Source organism: Nothobranchius furzeri, chromosome 1 (genome assembly GCF_043380555.1).
Source record: "Nothobranchius furzeri strain GRZ-AD chromosome 1, NfurGRZ-RIMD1, whole genome shotgun sequence".
In the NCBI taxonomy this organism is placed as follows: Eukaryota; Metazoa; Chordata; class Actinopteri; order Cyprinodontiformes; family Nothobranchiidae; genus Nothobranchius; species Nothobranchius furzeri.
Window position 1 is genome coordinate 101,050,593 of NC_091741.1, and position 20,539 is coordinate 101,071,131.

Consider the following 20,539-nt stretch of genomic DNA (forward strand, 5'->3'; position numbering starts at 1 on the left):
ATACTGATATCCGATATTAAGATCACTGTTTTGACAGATATCCGATATCTGCCGATACCGATATACTGGCATTAATGCTTCTAAAATCAGCAGATTTTGTATAGAATGAAAATTATTAAAGCTGAGTTTACGTTACTATGTACACACAACACATACATTTACACTTCTGAGATGATTACAATCACTGTCACATGACTAAACAAATACACATCACCCTCTGAAACAGATAAACAAATGGAGACAAGATGGAAAACATCAGTTGTTAATATCGGCCCAGTTTTATTTATGATACCGATATTGATGCCATCCCGATATTGTCCATCCCTACTAAATACATCTCAATGGGAAGTTTTTCCTGGTTAAATAAAGGTTAAATAAAAATTAAATACATTAGAAATTACTGCTGGATCATTAATAATTTAGTCATTTATTGTTATAATGCTAGTTGCACTATCAGACTTAGTTAAGCTGTTCATTTTCCTCCAGAAATGTTAGGATTATTAATGTTGTTTGCAAGACTGTTTCTATAATAATTAGCTTCAGCATTTCTTGTTTGAGTTGTGCACACATTTCTCAGCTTTTTGTATTCATCCCAGTCACAAAGACATTTTGTTTGCTTATATTTATCCCAAGCCCTGTCCCCCAGTTAAAACTGAGCAATCAAATCAGCATTTAACCAAGGTAAATAATTACCAGAGATGTGACCAAGTCACTGGTTTGCAAGTCACAAGCAAGTCACAAGTCTTTCCAGTCAAGTCCAAGTCAAAGACAACCAAGTCCAAGCCGAGTTCCAGAAATGGCAAACCCAGAAGGTTGTTGCTGCAGTTCGGCCACCCAGAGTCAATTTTACAGATTCATTATGAATTGCAGTTGCTGAATTCCAGTTTCTATAACTTATCCAATGACCCAGTCAAGAAACAAACCATTGTGGAAAAGGCCTATTTTAGCTAAAGTCCCTTCAATCATCGGTCTCCAATTTGTTGGTAAAATCCCTGCTAGCCCATTGTCCAGAAAGGATCTTTCATCTCATTCTATCATGCTATTGTTGACTGTGGTATTGCACTTCTCTCACCACGTGTCCATTTCCACTCAGATACTTTCATTTGGCCTGTTGATAAAATGCAATTTCCTGCACCAAGCCCCAACGTGTCCCAGACACACAGCTTCAGTCCTAACCCCATCCAAACAGCCCTGCGACTTCATGAGCAGTGATATCATGCGCGATGCTCTCTGAATTCATGCGTCAGCCTGTTGATAAAACTGTATGATTAAAATGTTTTTCTCTGATAGAAAAAGCTACGTTATCAGTAACATGCACAGATTGCAAATAACACGTTAAATCCTGATGTAATCGGTCAGGCAACGCTTCTACCAGAAATGGAAGGTTTGAAAGAGCATTAAAGGTTGTCAGAAGTTGTCTAATCCATACTATTATTTAGCTTGGTCTTTATTTGTAAAAGAAATGAGATATCACTGGGCGGCACACAAGGGCTTGCATTTATAAACACCCCCCACCCCCACTGCCGGAGATCACCACCCCCACCCCCAGCGCTTAATACTTGTTCTTACAGGAACACTGCAGCTCTCCCTGCCCAATGCTGGGGAGGGTGGGGGTGCACTGCAGCACAGAAAGCCCCAACATTACTGACTCATATCTTCAGGAAAAAGGCAGATTTCATTTCAGATTTAGTTTTTTCAGCTTTGGAACTGATACAAAACTGTGAAACGCATAGCATACGTCGTAATAATTTGACAGCTGCTAAATCCATGTGATAAATTGTATTTTATTCTATCTTTGAACAGTTTAGATCACAATTTGTCCTTGCTGATATTTCAACCAGATCCCACAATCCTGTATGCAGTTATGTGGTTTTTTGTGACCGTCAGTCTGCGTGGACATCCATCTGTATGTATCTGTGCAGATATCTGGATCTATGCACATCTGTATCGCTTATCCAAACAAAATCATACAGTCTCTCTTTGACACAAAGTTTCTCATGCAGTTTAATGCTGGTCTTCCATCTCCGAGGTTAATCTGGGATTTGTGTGGCTGTATGAATCAGCATTATGTCCCTGACATTGACATAATAGTGAGGTTGCCTTCCCAGACACAATTTAACAGTGTAATGGAAGATCTCATTGTTGATGTCCATGGAGCCCGTCTGACGGATGCCGGATTGCTGTGGTACTCAGTCTGCTGTCCTCATCACTTTTCCTATCAAGGTTGTTGGAGAGGACCTCCTCATCTGATTTAATGCCTTCTATAAATGATGAGAGGAAACTTTCATCCTCAATTTTAATAAGTGAAATTATACACATGAACCACTTTAAAAGCATTTATGGTTTCAAACCCTTCAGGTTTACTTTGTGCTGTATTATTAATTTGAAAACTAAAACTAAATAAAAGTGGAATTTTTAAAGGAATTTTGAAGTGTACCAGAACAGCTACTGCCCCAAATAAATGTTAACAAAGGTCTAATTACTTCTTTAAATCCCAACAGTAAATTTTCACCTGCTTTTTCTACAAGTTGTCTAAAAACCTCAAGTGAAACCAGAACAAAGATGAAATGGTAAAGCTGTTGCCAGTGGCTCATTAAGGTTGGTTTATGCTTGACGCGTCCGCGAGGTCCGCACGACTCCGCGCGGAAAAGTTGCGTCATTTTAACAACCACGCCCCTCCACCGCGCCTCCGCACGGCCCAGAATTTCCGCAACGCGCACCTCGGAAAATTTCTAACCACGCGGACGGACGGACGCGGAAAAACATGGCGGACCGGCAAGAACTAGTATGGCAGAGGTTCGTAAATACAGACATTTGTATGATTCAGCTCTCAAAGATCACGTGATCAACATGTTGTTAATAATTCTTGGAGAGAAATAGCTCGCACTGTCGGAAAAGACGAGGACGCTGTTAAAAATGCTGGAATGCCGTGTTGTAAACGGTAATTTCTACTTCTACTATGGTGTTGTGTTGGATGCATGCCGTAGAGCTCCATGCTGCCCCGTTCAGTTTGGGAGAATATTGGCTCACCGCAGAGACAAGCCGCACGAACCATAAATGCTGCGAGTTGTGAAGCGCGTTCCACACACACACACACACACACACACACACACACACACACACACACACACACACACACACACACACACACACACACAAACAGGAACACTCTCAATAGAAATTATCCTAAAAAATGTTTTTCTGCTAAATCTAGAGGCCAATAATAACAGACTTGAGCTGTGTGCGGTAAAATAAATTCTGTCTGAGATTGAGGTTTAAGACTTTGTGATAATTTGATAAATTACCTTCAGTTCTACAATGAGAGGCACACCAAGTGAAGGATGACACAATATCTATGACTTACTGTAAAATCAGCATATGTAATGAAGATTTAAGAGTAAGAAGAGTTTGCAAATATTTTTAAAAAGTTCAGACAAACGTTACAGTAAATGACAAAAGGGGAACGTATTTGTAAAAACCTTAAAACAAACAATCATGTATTAATATCCTGCCATGCATACAGTATATTAAAATGCTAGTTTAGACACATAGTCTAAACTTTATTTGGCCTGTTTCAACTGTGAAGTCTGCCTGAACTAGAGCTCCAGAGAGTGTTGAGCTATCTCATTGGCTTAACTCAAATCATGTAGCAGTGCGAGCAAAAAATGTCTGCAGTTTGGTCTGGATAGGTCATTGTACTAAAGCAGAGGATACATGCACTCAAGCTGAAGTTTGTGTGAGCTACAGAGAACCATGGACTGTTACTAGTTTCACCAAAATGGCATTCCTGCTCATGTGTAAATTGTTTGTATCTTTTCCCAAATGACTCTTATACCACACGATGGAAGAATTTGTGACGCATGCTTGCAGAAAAATTACAAAAGACTGCTTTTACCCTTTCCATTCAGCTTTTGGACTATTCACCCTGCTTCCTTCTGACAGAAGGATGAGAAACAGCTTCATTCCCAAGACTGTTTGCCTGAGTAACACATTTTGCTCTGTATCAGAATTCTCACTAGTATTAACTCAATGGGTACTTACTTGGTCACTCACACATTGGTACTATAGCAGTTATAAGTAAATTGTCAGTAAATTTATTCTAAAGAAGAATATTTGTATTGTAATCTGCACATGTTCAAAGTCTTTTTAAAGGGCATTGTGCTTGATTAAAGGTATGCTGTCAGTCGTATTTGGAGACTTTAAAGCAATGACCAGACAACAGACGTTACTAGAAATAATTATGAGGTGAGAGAACCAGCTCTCAGAACGGATGTAGGAGTGTTGGAACTGTAATGATGCAGTAATTCCCAAAATCAATTCAGATGGCACAGTAGACAGATCAAGAACTTGTGGACAAATATCTAACTGATGACAAGGAGGGTCTAATCAGGGCCAGGTAATGGCGTTTCATTTTCATTCCCCGTAAAAAGCTTCAAAATAAAAGCTATAATCACTCTCACGCAATTACATCCGAGCACCTCGTTCCCCTGAATGGTCCTCTAAATTTACCTCAGAGTTTAAACAGAACATTTACCCTCCTGTTGTTTTTATTGCTCATGAATATTGAATCCTCAGTGAAAGAAAGGTGGCTAAATCAAACATTAACAACATTCTTTAATCAAATCCAGCTTATCCAACACAGCTGAAGAGCAGAGTCGAAGCTAAACCCGTATTAAACTTTAAAATGAGGAACATCAGGGCCTGATGTGAGCAAAGTGGGTTGGCTTTAAGACAAAAAAGACTGGTTCTTTTACATGAGTCTGAAATAACATTAGCAACTCTTGGCTAGAAAACAGGAGCTTTCGTTTTATGGTTGGAGATTGTTTGTAGATCAGATATTAAATTTTTTTTTGCAGTTGCATTGTGTTTTCTACAAGGAATGTGCTGATATGTTTACCAAATCACACTTTAAAATGAATATTGAAGAGTTATTGACTGCTCTAATGCATGCTAAAAAGTCTAAATTCTAGTGATGACCCTTTAACTTATCTCAGGCATTTAATTTTGTGCTGTCAAAGATCAGTGTTTGTATTTATTTTTCCCAGAAACATATTGCTCCAAAAAATGCATTATTCCAGTCTAGTTTATTCAACGCTACGCCTCCAAAATGCTTCATACTCCACAGTATAGATAGGGCCAGACAGGAAGTCAAACACAAAAGTTGTGTAAAACATCTGGAAAGTTTCAAATTAAAAGTCATTTACAAATTTTGCAGTTACTTAGTAAAAAAGGTATTACCTGTGAAAACTCTGTAGCCGAGATAAACAGAACAGAAAATAAACCACAGAACATTTTTGGATACATGCTGCCAGCTTTTTCTTTACATGAACTACACACTGTAAAAAAAAAAGACAGCTTCAAAAAGTTGTTTCAATTTACTTTTCCTCTCCCTGTTAGGTTTAGATTGTTAAACTCAATTGTGTGTTTTGACATTTAAAACCTAAAATTGCTTGTTATTTCAACAAATTGTTGTATTTTCCTCATTCTCATACTCAACTTAAAACTGCAATTTATAGATTAAAAAATGACCCCACCCACTGTGAAAGCTGCAGTGGGCGAGGTGCAAGGGCATCAGTTTGTTTTCAGAATTGCTGGGGACAATAACCATACACTTGAGTGGGGTTTAAAAATTGCTGGGGACAATAAAGTAGGCTAGCACAGGGGTCGGCAATCCGCGGCTGTGGAGCCGCATGCGGCTCTTCCATCCATCTGATGTGGCTCTCTGTGCTTGTAAAATAATGAATGGATATTTAAATAAAATGCTTTATATTTTACTGCATTAATTTTACATCTGTATGCCAATTCTAAATGTAAAGATTGTCTGCGTAAACCTGAACAGTTCCAACCCGGTCTTACTGTGAGACCGGGTTGACGGGTCACGCTTGTGCGTAATCATATCGGCACTTTCTGAGCTGAAGAGGATGTGAGATTCTGGGATTCTCCTCAGACGGCTCCTGGATGTGTCGCCACATTGGAGACAGGAACAAGCACTATTCAGCCAAAGTTTCATCATCAGGGAACATTTTCTAAGTGACAAGTCTCTCTGAGAGACCGGGTTTGGAAAACACTTGCTTCAGTGGGAGGAATCTTCCCGCATGCGCTCTGGTTCTCTGGGTGGCTCTGGGGTTAATCAAGTTTAATTGTTTCTCTTTGCAACAATCTTCACAGGAAGGCAAAACAGTTAAACAGCAGGTTACAGATATTTCCATTTGACTTTTATTTTGACAGATGAACTCAAGGATGTTGCTTGGTTTGAAAGAATTACCCAGACGCACACGGATGCACATGGATGAGCTGACATTTTAATCGTTAACGCACATCGCGGAGGTAAAATCTTCCCATCAGAACATCAGAGCTTTATACTGGTAACTGTGTTCAGCGCGGCTCGGAGCGCCCACGGTGGACAGTGAGCTGAAGATCTGGGGTTCCAGCGCAGTGCAGAACCACGGCGCATGCAATAAGATTTCCTCCCACTGAAACAGTCTGGACACCCGGTCTCTCTGAGGGATGTGTCACTTGGAAAAATGTTCTTTTTATGAAATTATGAAACTTTGGCTGAACAGCGCTTGTTTCCGTCTCTAATATGGAGACGCATGACACGTAGAGACATTTGATCACGCACAAAGTTTATGTGGAGCAAAAGCGGTCGGGCCACGGCAGGTGAAATGTTCCTAGCCTACATGAAGTGAAACTGTTTAATTGTAACATTAATATGTTACTGGACACGCTGGTCTGGTTGGTTAGACCAGTGTTTGAAGTGGAAAACACACACACACACACACACACACACACACACACACACACACACACACACACACCAATTAAAATAATGCTGATAGCGTGGACTAGAAGACAGGTGATGGTTTACGTATTTAAATGATGATCAGGCTGCTGTAAAATGTAATCTCCATCCACATCCAGACACAATTATCCTCTATTCTTTCTCTATTTGCTCTGCTCTTGTCTGGGCTGATCAGCTGATGGTGCGCGCGGCGCGCCTAACTAGCGGCTGATGCACATTTTATGCATTTGGAGAGGTGGGCTGGACGCTTTGCGTTTACTGGAAGATGGTCCACTTAACGCACGGGTGTAGACTACATATTAATGACAAATGAATGAAAATTAAATTGTGAGTTTTTACTTCATATTTTATAAATAAAAAGGACGGGGGAACACATTTATGACGTCTTTTTAAACTAAATTTTCTAGCGCGACCTGCCTGCTTCACTTAAGTCACTGCTTATTAAGGTCCGTCCAGAATTACTGTGGGAAACGGGTAATAATGGCTCTTTGATGGGAACAGGTTGCCGATCTCTGGTAAAAGATCTGAGCTGGTAAAACAAAAATCCTCATCAGCAGGCGTTTTTGAAAGTGGGGGGGACACAGCTGCCAATCACAAATTTTGCCGGGGACATGTCCCCGGCGTCCCCGGTTAAAATGACGCCTATGGCGAGGTGCATTGTGGGTAGTCATATTTTTAGTTATTTTGGAAAAAGAACATTGTGCCATTCCATTTTACTGCGATAAATAAAGTGGTGGTTCATGCTGAATGCTCAGGACTCAGTTCTTGTGTTCCACTCCCACTGGCAGCCTGCAGTCTCGCTGTGTATGAGGTGTGAGAAAAGCTTGGTTTATGCTTGACGCATTCACTTTCCGCTTGGTGATGCGGCTCGCGGATGGAACGCGCTTCACAACTCGCAGCGTTTATGGTTTGTGCGGCTCGTCTCTGCGGTGAGCCAATATTCTCCCAAACTGAACGGGGCAGCATGGAGCTCTACGGCATGCATCCAACACTACACCATAGTAGAAGTAGAAATTGCTTCCTCGTCTTTTCCGACAGTGCGAGCTATTTCTTTCCAAGAATTATTAACTACATGTTGATCACGGTGATCTCTGAGAGCTGAATCATACAAATGTCTGTATTTACGAACCTCTGCCATACTAGTTCTTGCCGGTCCGCCATGTTTTTCCGCGTCCGTCCGTCCGCGTGATTAGAAACTTTCTGAGGTGCGTGTTCCGGAAATCTTGGGCCGTGCGGAGACGCGGTGGAGGGGCGTGGTTGTTAAAATGACGCAACTTTTCCGCGCGGAGCCGTGCGGACCTCACGGACGCGTCAAGCATAAACCAACCTTAAGTCACACCCACCTACTTCCGCACCTTGGGTCCCCGGAAGAAGGAAAAAATGAATCCTAGTCAATGGGGCTAAAAACGCTATTTTCTAATTCCGCTTGTTATGTGTCATGGATTTAACATATGATGTCCAAGAATTTTAAAGACATATTTTGATACCAAGAACGAGTTTATTTTCAAACGGGGGATGCATTTTTCTTTTATATTTCTCATTTCTTTCTTTCTTTATTGAACATGTAAATCAATAGACAAATTAAAGAATTAAAAAAATATTCAAAAAGAAACCCATATTTACAGGAAGGACAAAAACACCGTCAAGGTAAAGTAAGAAATTTTATTTTTAAATAAGCAGCTGTTTGTGATTAATCATGAGTTAACTATGGACATGATTTATATCATTATTAAATATCCTATGTGGCCTATAGGCTATGTAACTGAGATTTAATATGAAAAATTAGACAAACCTATTTTCAAATTAGGTATTTGCTCTATGTTGATATATAATTCATAAACATTTACGGGCCAAGAGGAACATCAGCTGCTGACGGTATAATTTAAATAAAAATGTCCGTTATGCTAACCTCCTCCCTTCATATTCAGAATTTTCTAGTTGTGTATAAAATGTGTACATTGTGCCTCTCTAGTTCTTAATAAAGGTTAAATAGTTTTGAAGTTAGTCATGTCACATGCCAGTGACTGTGTTGTTTGTTGTTTTTTGTGTGTGTGTGTGTGTGTTGGGGGGGGGGGCAAGACTTTGTGCTTAGGGCACCAAAATATTTAGCAACGGCCCTGTATATATATATATATATATATATATATATATATATATATATATATATATATATATATATATTTTTTTTTTTTTTTTTTTTAATAACACCACTATGATAAATGACCCGCACTTGTATAGCGCCTCTCAGAGTAAGCACTCCAAAGCGCTTTACACTACAGTGTATCATTCATCCCTTCACACACACATTCACACACGGATGGTGATGAGCTACGATCACCATCATTAGTAGTTTTACAGGACTAGTCACTAGTAGTTATACAGGACACAATCTCATCAATCTCTGATCACCATCAAAGTGGTGGCTGATTGGAATGAGTGGAGAATGAGGGACACAGCTGTGTCTCAGCAGATTCCCTTTAACATCTCTGCTCCAGCTGATCATCCAAAATACATTATATATATATATATATCCCTCCATTTTCATCCGCTTACCTGGAGTCAGGTCGCGGGGGCAGTAGCCTAAGGCGAGACGCCCAGACATCCCTCTCTCCAGCCACTTGGGCTAGCTCCTCCGGGGGAATCCCAAAGCGTTCCCTGGCCAAGTGAGAGACATGGTCCCTGCACTGTGTCCTGGGTCTACCTTTCGGTCTCCTCCCGGTTGGACGTGCCTGGAAAACCTCACCGGGGAGGCATCCAGGAGGTATCCTGACCAGATGCCAGAGCCACCTCAACTGGCTCCTCTCGATGTGGAGGAGCAGCGGGTCTACTCCGAGCCCCTCCCGAATGACCGAGCTTCTCACCTTATCTCTAAGGGAGGGCCCAGCCACTCTTTGGAGAAAGCTCATTTCGGCCGCTTGTATCCGCGATCTTGTTCTTTCGGTCACTACCCTAAGCTCATGACCATAGGTGAGGGTAGGAACGTAGATCAACCGGTAAATCGAGAGCTTCGCCTTCTGACTCAGCTCTCTCTTCACCACGACAGACCGGTACAACACCCGCATCACTGCAGATGCGGCACCAATCCGCCTATCGATGTCACGCTCCAGTTTTCCCTCACTCGTGAACAAGACCCCAAGATACTTAAACTCCTCCACTTGGGGCAGGACCTCATCCCTGACCCGGAGAAGGCGTTCTACCCTTTTCCGAATCAAGACCATGGTCTCAGATTTAGAGGGGCTCATTCTCATCCCAGCTGCTTCACACACACACACACACACACACACACACACACACACACATATATGTATATATATATATATATATATATATATATATATATATATATATATATATATATATATATATACATACATACATATATATATACATATATATATATACATACATATATATATATACATATATATACATACATATATATATATATATATATACATATATATATACATATATATATATATATATATATATATATATATATATACATATATATATATATATATATATATATATATATATATATATATATATATATATATATATATATATAATTTTTTTTATTTTTATTTTTTTCTATTTTGGGATTGGGTGATATGAATAAAAACCTATCCCAACACGTGGTTTTGTGTTACCTGACTATGAGTCCATTTTACCAATTTCCACAACTGAAAATGATGAGTAACCTTACTTCTAAACCAGGAGCCAAAAATATTAAAGGCCCATTTGGCAGGTTAGCTTGAGTTTACCACCCCCTAATGTCCGTTATTAATTATCTGTGGTCAAAGCAAAAGTGAAACTTCTCTCCTTGCTATACGTTTTTTTTTAACACCTTAATCTAACAGCTGAAATGTCTCCTCAGCCTTCGGTAGTTTATAGAGGAGTGATACATCCCTAAATCAAATGAATCAGCTGTGTTCATGATCTGAAACATGCTGGAAGTAGACTACTTTGCCAGGTATGTCAGTCAGCTGGCACCACAGCACTCTGAAGTTGCAAATGCGGGATTCTGGCCACAGGGGGCGGTAGGGTCTGAGTGGCATTTCATTCAACCTGTAAAGGGTCATTTCAGCACCTACTGGCTCAAAAAATGTATTTTAAAAAGAACAAGTGACTTAGTATCCCTTTGAAATCAACATTTAATGGAAAAGGAAGCCTAGCAAGAAAAACAATAGATAAACAACAAATTGGATGATAAATAATTGTTTGTATTGTATTTGACAGCTGATTTAATAAACGGCTCAAAACCAACCCATTAACATAAAAGATGGCAGCGGAAGGTAAAGAACAGTGGCTGAATATAGAGATTGGGTGTGATTTTATTTCTGTAGGGGTTTTTGTTAGCACCATATGAGTTGGATGCATGCGTGCTCCATTGTGTAACTGGAACTGATTCATTTCATGCTGATTGCACACAGATTGCTTGTTGGTTGCAAACACCCAACACTTTGTAATTATCAGTTTTGCTTGCTGTTGCGTTTAGTGATCTTCTGAGACAAACAACACAGCAAAGTGTTTTAGAAAGACAAGCATTTTAATTTTTATGCGTTGGAATTGTAGCATAAAGTTCCACTGCTTCTTCGGTTCATTTTGTTTAATTTCAGAACCTGTAAACATGTCAGTGTTGTGAAATGTGCAGCTTTCATACTTGTTTTTTCAGACTGCAGCCTCCTGTGTGGAACATCAGGATGATAACCGCTGACTATCAGTTGTAATCATATATAATCGCCAAACAAAGGGTTTCCTCGCTGGAACATCACAGCAGGGAACAGCTGCACAGAGACATTACTGTTTCAGAACCACCCTGTGTTTTGTGTGCTCAGACTGTACAGAACACCAGCGAGGGAATTGCTTAGATAACGTCTGTGTTTATTAGTTGAATTTGCTCTTCTGTGTCCGTAGCTGTCAGAATCTGTTACGTTGCAACTGACATAAACTTTAGTTTTTCTTGTTCTTGCGTCATCATGTGAAGTGCACCCCGTTGACTCACAGAAATAACAGTTTACAGTAATCCAGTGATGGGAAAGGTTTATCACAAAGTCAATAAAGTTTCATTAACAGATTTACTATTTGTCACAATGAAACTGCTCACGATATGAGGGTCCTAGAGCAGAAACTCCCAATAAAACCTGTTTCATTTCAAAAACTTGGAAATTATTAAATATCTAACTTGATACACTGAACACTCATAACTTAGGAACACTTTCACAACACCTTCAATTCCAGCTAGGCACATAATACAGATTTAAGATTAAAATCTAGTAAAAAGATTTAAAATCCAATTTCCAACATGTTGCCATTCCTTCTGCTATCAAGTTTTTAAGATCTGATAGCCGATGCTCTTAGCTTTAATTAGCTCACCACACTGGGCACCAACATTACACCAATTATCTTTCCTTGAGCATCTACTGGGAAGGAATGCTACCCATGGCATGTTCTCTAAAGGGGTTACTTTGGCGGATGCACATCTAATTACACCTATGGGGAGAACCTCCTGGATAACAGAATGGTCCCATTTATACTCATACTGAGCAATTAACAGTCCTGTATGTTCACAGCAGTGACGACACATTTAGTTTTTATTAAAGAATAAACATTGTGCGTGCTCATGAATGCCTTCTGTGTTGTGTTACCTGGTGGGATTAATGCATTTGAGGCTTACACTCTTCTCAGCCCTGAACTCTGCATGTGGGGTTTAATTGCATGAATATTTCAACAGTAACTGTTAGTCCATTCTTTTGTATCAGCAACGTTTTAAACAAAATGAATAATTCATTCTTGCACGTTTATCTGGAATACTTATAAAAAATCATGGGTGTGCTGAAAAGCGTAGAAACCGGATCGATACATTTTTGTTTTATTTAGGCCAGTAGAGAGCTGACAGGGCCTTTTTAAAAGCATTACACAGACTAGGCATGCTTCATTAAAAGCAATACCTGAGGTAATTTTATCTTTTATTTATTTATTTTGGCTTAAAAATCCTCACATTAAAATCTGACAAGGAAAAATACTGCTTGGTATAATAAGTTAGGTGTGGCTAGAAGATTTAGCCTCTTTCACGTTGGAAAATTGAACTAAGATCCAATCAGAAGTTCAGATTAAAATAATGTTATGATTGATCTCACAAGTTATTGCAAGAATCTGCATAATCAAAGTAAGTGTGAACTGTTCACAGCTTCTATCACACCTAATTTTAGCTCTATCTGCAAGATTGACAATGCATTTTTGGGAGTTGACCCTTCAAGGTAATTACAAAGAGAATGTCATGATTACATTCTGACAATCTCATTGAAATCCATCAAATAGTTGATGAGATACTTTGCTAACATTTAAAACAAAGACGACCAAACCATCTAAGATCTGTGACTCTCCAGTTTCGATGTAAACAGCCCCACAGTTTGATGGGATTTTTAAAACATTAACAGTGAAGCACCTTGAAATGCATCCAGTTTTTGTTGAATAAGGTTTGAAAGGAAAATACACGTAAATGTCAGTCCGGCTCTGAAAGTAATAAACACACAAAGGTAATTTCAGTGTTCATGGACTAAGATACAAAAGGTGCACGCTCATACATATGCCACGAGCCGAACCGTCACAGACATCGGCTCTCAAAGGTCAGCGCAGTATCAATTTTGTCTTGTAGATTTGTTTTTAGATAACTTATTTGGTCAAAAGAGCCAAATAACAAGACTGTGTCCACAAAACATTTACAGCAGTATGTAAAACTCAGACCATTAGCTGCAGATCAAAACCATTCATTTTCCCATCCCACGTAATCGGAGATCACATTTTCAAAAGGTCAGAAGGAATTCTGCAGCCCAAGAAAAATCTGCAGCTTAATGTTCCAGGATGTTTCAATAGTTCAGCGATGCATCAAATTCTATCAGAAATCAGCACCGTCTTTGATGAATACTCATCAGTGAGCTAACTCTTTTTCCTAAATGATGCGTCGGTTTTGGGCCAGAACCAGTGCCGGCGCTCCCCACACGCACACCACGCACAGCGCGTAGGGCACCACTACCAAGCTTATGCCCCCCCCCCCCCCCCCACCTCAATCCTTTTATTCAGCCTGTTCATGCGACTTGTATCAAAAAACAAGTCTGAACAGGTTGTTCATCTAAAAAATAAACCTTGAAGAGTTTGAAGATTTTTTTGTTTTAATAAGTTCATCTTAAAACATCTTTCTCAAGTAAAATAAAGTTTCCTCTGTGAGGTCAGATAGGCTCATCTGCTGTTTTGAAACAGAAATAAACAAATGAATCATATTTGCCCACCCAAATACTTAAATATCACAAAAACAGGAAGGACAAAAACACCGTCAAGGTAAAGTAAGACATTTTTTTAAATAAGCGGCTGTTTTTGATTAATCATGAGTTAACTATGGACATGATTTATATCATTATAAAAGGGGCATTATGGAAGTTTAACAGCCAAAACATGTATAGAAATAATAAATGTCTTCTTCATACATTCTCCTGCAATGCCCTGGTCCTGCAGAATGAGCCCTGGCATTTTTACTGTGATTGCCTGTTTTTCTGTAAAATCACAGAAAACGAGAGCTTCTCGGGTCGAGCAGGCTGCTCCATGCGCGTTCACGCTCAGGCATAGCCCGTAGCATTTGCTATCAGTAGCTTTAGCAGCAGAGAGAGAGAGCGCCACCTCAGCGACTTTGTCGCTGTTCCTAATGCCTAGTGATGAACCTAGCTACATTTCTGAGGACCCTTAGCTACTTTCTGTAGAACTTTCTTCTAGATGTTTCCTGCAAATTAGCAACAAAATAGCCATTTTCGCTTCAAACTGCTCTTTGGTTTGACGTTGTTTCAGGTGTCATCAAGGATATAAAAGTTACAGATATTGTGAATGTTACTGGAGAGTAGCTCACCTTGTAAGATGTCTGACTCCCATGCGGAAGACCTGGGTTTTATTCCCGGTGGGAACATAGTTCATTTAGAGTTTCTTTTTTACATTAATGGTATAATTTTTTTTACAGTAAGATGCCCAAATTTTTATTTGAGACTCGCCGAACGGCATTGAATTCACAGATAAAAAAGATGCGGGTTCAACTTTCATTTTGGAACAATTTTTTAAGCAAGGGAAGGGAATGATCTGAGCATGCAGGAGGACTGACCCTTCTTTCATGTGGCCTATAGGCTATGTAACTGATATTTAATATGAAAAATTAGACAAACCTATTTTCAAATTAGGTATTTGCTCTGTGTTGATATATATTTCATAAACATTTACAGGCCAAGGGGAACACCAGCTGCTGATGGTATAATTTGAAGAAAAAAGTCCATTATGCTAACCTCCTCCCCTTCATATTCAGAATTTTCTAGTTGTGTATAAAATGTGTATATTGTGCCTCTCTAGTTCTTAATAAAGGTTAAATAGTTATGAATTTAGTCATGTCACATGCCAGTGATTTATAAGCCAATATAAACCTATAAATAATCTATTGCAGTATTTTGTACCATGGTTTAAAACTTTTATCTTATTGTAGAATGAATATGACAAATTATGTTTTTGTGTTTGAATGCAGGCTCAATGAACAAGTACATTCAAGGAGGAGCTCAAGCCAAAGTTCAGATCAGCCCTCCACCAGCAGTTCAAGAGCTCAAGATCAGTTGTCAGCCATCACGTCTGAACCTTCTACAACATCACCCAGCCCTGACCAGGAATTACAAGGTACAAGCACACCTACAGACCGAGCACAGCCCACAGCCAGCACCTCTGAAGGCAGAGTGAGTCCTGGATCTGAAAAATACATTGGAGAAACACATGTGGCCCCTCCGACTGATCCTGCTTTATGGCCAGCACAGCTCAGATTCTTATCGTTTGGAAATTGTACGGAGAGGTCCCTTCAAAGTCAGCCCTGAGTTTCATTTTCCAAAGGGAACCAGTGGAAGATCATTTCATACTGGCTTCCAGTTCAAAACTCTTCCAAATGGGGAAAAGGTCAACAGAAGTTGGTTAGTGTACTCCCCATGGAGCAATGTTGTGTTCTGCTATGCATGCAAGCTTTTTGGTGTGAAGACTACAAAACTCACTGCAGAGGGCCACAGTGATTGGTCAAACATAAACAGCAGTTTGAAAGGTCATGAGTGTAGTCAAGACCATACACAGTGCATGTTTAAGTGGAAAGAGCTCGAAAAAAGGCAAAAAAAAAGGCATGGCAATAGATCAGCAGGAGCTGACATTACTAGAGACACCTAATTTCAATCACCCTCTCACTGGCCTCCAGAAATTTGTCTTTCAGGGGTTCATCCCACTCTCTTTATGAGCCAGACAATGGTAACATTTTGAAGGAAGTGGAACTCATGGCTACATATGACCCTGTATTGGAGAATCACCTGGCCAAAGTAAAAGATGAAAACTCCTGCACGCACTACCTCGGTCTTGACACACAAAATGAACGAATACAGATAATTTCTTCAGAAACATTGCGTACTATCGTAGGGCATATACAGTTAGCAAAATATTTCTCCATCATTCTTGATTGTACTCCAGATGCAAGTCACAAAGAACATATGTCGGTCATCGTGCGCATTGTCTACTTCCAGTCACAACCTGTCATTAAAGAGTACTTTCTGGGATACATTGATGTGGAGCAGACTACTGGCCTTAACCTGTCCAGTGTTGTCCTTGAGAAGCTTAACCCCCAAATTCCACTACCTCCGCTCCGCTGCGCTCTGCTCCGACACGAACGCCGGAGCAAAATCGGTCCCGTTCTAGTCAATCAGAGCAATTCCACTACTGTGGCCGTGCTCCGGCAGTGCGGCGCAGTGCGCCGCCCTCTGTTTCGGCGTCCGGCAAAAATAGAATCGATCCTATTTTTGCCGGACGCCGGAGCACCTCCGCAGTAAATGGACAGAAATCACAACCGCCCAACAGGAAAAGGAGCGAGCACAACTTCCGTTTTTCACAATAAATCGATAAACAAAAGGCATTTTTTGTTTCATATGCACAGGTTTAACAACTTTTAACAACTATCAATGGCGGCTGAACTTTAAATGCACAAAAGTAAGCCATAAATACAGTTTCCACTATCAAAGTAGTCACACTTTGTTGATCCAAACACTGCTGATCTCTCAACACAAATGATGGGTAGATTAAACAGTTCATGCCGATGCTTCTCCCGCACAACGGGTGTTTGGATCTAACTTCCGCGTTTATTGCTCGGACTGTATCGCAAGATCTCGAAAATCCCGCGCATGCTTGTTTGCCCACCTCAGGTCTCCGCACCGGAGCGGAGCCGTTGCAGAGCGGGTACCAGTAAAAATTGAGTTCGGAAGCGAGCGGCTGCGGAAGGCAGGGGTGGACCGGAGCGGAGGTAGTAGAATTTGGGGGTTAGGAACTCGGGATTCCCTTTGAAAATTGCAGAGGACAGGCCGATGACAATGGAGCCAACAAGAAAGGGAAAAAGCAGGGTGTTCAGGCTAGACTGCAACAGTTAATTTAAGGTGAAGCGCTTGCAAAAACTGTGTTATTGTGTTGTTCTTTCTGCGGTGGGGTGGGGTGGGGGGTTGCCAGAACGTAGAAGTCATGTTGGACAGTTCATTAATGAAATGACTTTTTGTGACCCACAAGACAAAATAAAGCCTACACTAGTTTGTTCTCTTTGACAATTTAAGCACCAAATGAAGGGTGAGGTTCTTAAATTGTTTTAATTACATTAAACATATAGCAGTGTTTATTTATTTGGGTTTGCCTTGAGGTTCTTGATTTTTACCATTTGTTAGAGAAAACATTTTTCCAGTCTTTTATTTATTTGCTTTAGGTCCAATGGTATGTCAGTTTACCCATATGGATAAGCCTCATTTCTATTTAGCCTTTCAGCTGCCAAGTTCGGATGAATGGAAAGAAAAGCCTCCAGGAACTCGGAATAGAAATAAGAGCGGAGAATGCTACAGCGCTTGCCGTGTTAGAAATGATAAGTTTGGACAGCTTTTTTTCCTCCTTCCAGTCTCTGGTTGTCCTCCTACACTTCATATTAACAGGACACTTCATATTTGCAGTTTCTGAGCCACATGAAGGTTACAGACCCCACCAATAGCAGGTGACTGTAGGTAGAATTACTTTGATAGAGAGGGTCAAAAGCTCCTCTGTTTCTCCTGCCAACTTGGCAGCTTTTTAAAAAAAATTTATAAGGGAACTCTGTGTTCTTTTTACATTTCAAGTATTGTTTCAAATATTTTTAAGCATAAGACAGCTGACACCAAGCCCACTGGCCCTTTTTTGTTTGATTTGGAAACAGCCGCCACATTTTACCAAAGTCTTACCAATGAAAAAGATTTATGCCAGTGCAGGAAAAATCAAGAGTAAATACCAGCCACAAGAATGTGCATTAAAACACAGATTACAGTAAGCTGCTTGACTGGTCAACAACAAAATGAAAATGCTAATTCCACACTACCCCAATTGCTTCATGGTCAATTAAAGCTTAGGAAACAACTGATGAGATCAGAATGGGGAATTAAGGCATGTTACGCAACGTCCACCATTAAAAACTTCTGGGTTGTGTGCAAGTCAGTGTGCAAATACAAGCAGGCAATAATAAGCTCCCCGGTCTTGATAATTGTGGACAATTTAGCTATGAGTAGATGTGAGGGTGAATTGAGCTGGTGTTATCTACATGGGACCAGCCTGTGATAGCAACGTCGAGTCCCAGGGTCCTGGGAGACTAATAACACAGTAGGATTACTGAGCGCTCACTCTGCTTGCACCAAGGACATTTGCCAGTAACAACTTTATCTGTCTCTTCCATGCGCCTTGGGTTCTGGCATTTGTAACTGCTGGAAATTAAGAATTGCTTTGTTTTGTCTCAAAGCCAAGGACTGCTGACTGCAGCTGTAATCGAAGAAAATAAAGATTCTTTTAAGACCCTTTTCGCTAAAAAAAAAAAAGAAAATCTAACAGTTTCATTCATTTTTTGTCATTGTTCCATGTCTTCATCACTTGATTAATCGGGAAAACCATCAGATGATGGTTACAGAAATCTGTAAATTGTCATAAGCATTCACCAATCTCTTAATGGGGCTGACAAAAGCGTAATATGTCTGTTAAAAATTTTGTAGAATAATTTTAACTTTTATCACTTTTAGGCTAGTCTTTCATAAATGTTGTGAATGTTTGTGCTGTCTCCTGACCTGATTTAGACAGAATATTGGTGTAAAACATTTCCACCCAATCAGCTCCATCACTAACAAATTGCTTTTCACCTTTTTGCAAATAAAAATTCAGTAGTTCCAGTTTTGATACTTCACAGAACGTATAATTTATGTCCTTGACAAACTTTTACTAAGAGGATTATGTGTTCTTAATTGTATTGTTGTAAATCTGAGCGATCACTGATTATCAAGACAATTTATTTACTATTAAAATCAAATTCTCCCCTTTGTTCCTGCAGAGCTGAAGGGGGATGCGTCCTGTCCCGGCTCACACTGGTCAAGATGAAACAGGCATGGGTTTGCATGAGTCTGTAGTTAATAAAAAAACTATTTAAAACTTCTAATTAACCCTAAAGCTGTGTTCTTAAGAGGATGCAACATAAAGATATAAAGCAGAGGCAAGTTTCCTTTCAGTGGCATGTGTGAAAAAGCTGAAAAGGTTTTTGATTTTTCTTAACTGGATTTTTGAGAAACCTGATGTTTTTAAATAGCACTGGTAAAAATTAAACATTTGTTCCAGTCTAAGCCCTTGCCAGCTGATGACGTCTCACCGAGAACTCTGCTCAGCTAGCATAAACAATCAACCTACGGTTTATCTGTGCTAGAGTTACAGCAGAGAACAATGTTTCATCAGTCAGATGTAGCTCATGTTAAACTCAGAGACTGAAGGTTTGCTGTGATTGTACCACTGGAGACTCATCTGAAAAACACACGTAACATAGATATTGCTAAATAATATTTTACTCACATTAAAGTTTTTTTAAACTGGACTATTTGTGTATTTACAGCTCAATGTAGCATTAACATTAGCTTACCATCATCACGTCTCTCCAGTGCAGCCTTCTCCTAGCTTTTTCTCTTCACAGGCTCTCTGCGCCAGAGTGAGCAGAATGTTGAACATTGCTCCTTTAAGTGTCACCGTGTCCACCATTGTTATTGTTTACATGTCTGAGTCGTTGACGTATCGCATCGCGCAACACAAGAACTGCCTCCTTATAAATACGACCGCCCAGAAGTGTCTTTTCTCTGTTGCAATGGAAACACGACGCTCACGTGTAGTGTGGAGTAGATTAAACGCACATGGACGCACTAGAGGAATTGAGGCATAAGTGAGAGACCCATTAAGGATAGCTTCAAAAGTCTACTTTTTTATGCATACACACACACACACACACACACACACACACACACACACACACACACATATATATATATATATATATATATATATATATATATATACTCTGAGCCTCTCCCGCTGTTCATCCACGTCGAGAGGAGCCAGTTGAGGGGGCTCAGGCATCTGGTCAGGATGCCTCCTGGCACATCCAAATGGGAGAAGACCCAAGGGAAGACTCAAAACACGTTGGAGGGGCGTATGTCTCTCAACTGGCCAGGCAACACCTTGGGATTTCCCCTGAGGAGCTGGCCTAAGCTGGGGAGAGGGAAGTCTGGGCATCTCGGTTTAGGCTGCTTCCCCTGTGACCTGACTCCAGATAAACAGTTGAATATAAATATAAATATATTTAATATATATATATAATATATATAT

At 40.0% G+C, this 20,539-nt stretch overlaps 1 protein-coding gene across 1 annotated transcript in view; it reads right to left on the reverse strand.

The window, feature by feature from the left end:
• LOC139070444 (uncharacterized) overlaps positions 1-19,867 on the reverse strand; it is an 87,512-nt gene extending 67,645 nt beyond the window's left edge. Inside the window, exon 1 of the mRNA XM_070552697.1 lies at positions 19,803-19,867. The gene's annotated coding sequence lies outside the window, so the exon portion shown is untranslated. The remainder of the gene's footprint in view (positions 1-19,802) is intronic.
• Between the last annotated feature and the right edge of the window lie 672 nt (positions 19,868-20,539).